At 39.3% G+C, this 1045-nt stretch overlaps 1 non-coding gene across 1 annotated transcript; it reads right to left on the bottom strand.

Annotated features, from left to right (window-relative positions):
- Window positions 1-239: 239 nt before the first annotated feature.
- LOC131808713 (U6 spliceosomal RNA) lies at window positions 240-345 on the bottom strand. Its single transcript, XR_009344918.1, has one exon. It is a non-coding gene; the product is annotated as a U6 spliceosomal RNA (small nuclear RNA).
- Between the last annotated feature and the right edge of the window lie 700 nt (window positions 346-1045).

The following is a 1045-nucleotide window of genomic DNA, read 5'->3' as shown; positions in this document are numbered from 1 at the left end:
TCCCTAGCATTGTTTTGCTGACTGTGTCTCTGGGGGGAGAGGGGACCTTGGGGTATTTTCAGTGTCTTTTTTTTTCTTATAGTCCCTAGATCACCCATGGTGAGCTGTTCTCTGCTTGTCCTCTCCAAGAGACGACCTTCTCGCCCTGTGTGAAGCACCCCTCTTGGCTTTAACACACTTGCAAGCCAGGTTTATTTTAGACAGGTACTTCTCTTAGTATCTGAGAACAGAGGTGTGACAACCTCTTCCTTTTTGATTTAATAAGCCTTGTGATCTGTGTGCAAGGGCCATGCTAATCTTCTCTGCATCCTTCCATTTTAGTATATGTGCTGCCGAAGTGAGCACAAAAAGCAGTATGATCTGTTTAAATTGCTTTTCATAATTACCTCTATCAACGGGACATGGGACACACATTATGCAAGCACTCAAGTTAGCCCCTCACTTTTGAGAAATTGCTTCCCTTTTTGGTTAAGCTCTTATGGAATGTGGAGATTTATGGAGCTTTAAATAAAATCTATGGATCACGCTAGTGCAAAAATGTTGCCAGAAACGCATCATCAGAAATTTAGCTTTTTCCTCTCTGGAGCTGTTCTTCATTTGCTCAGAATAAAAACAAAAGCAACAACATTAGTGCTGACAAAACACTTTGGTCATGGAGTTCTGCCTCCCCATTGCTCTGTGCAATGCGGGCATGTGCGTACGCGTGTGCTATATGCCTGGTGATCTGATCTGCAGCCACTAGCCACCAGCCACTGTGGCTCTTAGAACCTGGTAGGTCAGCTAGTCTAAACCAAGATGTGCTGTCAGTAGAAAATATTCACTGAATATATTCAGACTGAATATAAAAAATTGTAAAAGATCTCATGATTTTTATGATTGATTACATGTTGAAATAATAATTGGGATATATTGAGTTAAATAAAATGTACTAAAATTAATTTTACCTATTTCTCTTTACCTTTTAAATTTTACCTCTTTTTTTGTTGTTGTTATTTCCCTTTTTTACCTTGTTAATAATCACACATGGCTCACGCCATATTTTTCT

Source organism: Mustela lutreola, chromosome 9 (genome assembly GCF_030435805.1).
Source record: "Mustela lutreola isolate mMusLut2 chromosome 9, mMusLut2.pri, whole genome shotgun sequence".
NCBI lineage: Eukaryota > Metazoa > Chordata > Mammalia > Carnivora > Mustelidae > Mustela > Mustela lutreola.
This window is presented reverse-complemented; position numbering and strand designations above follow the sequence as displayed.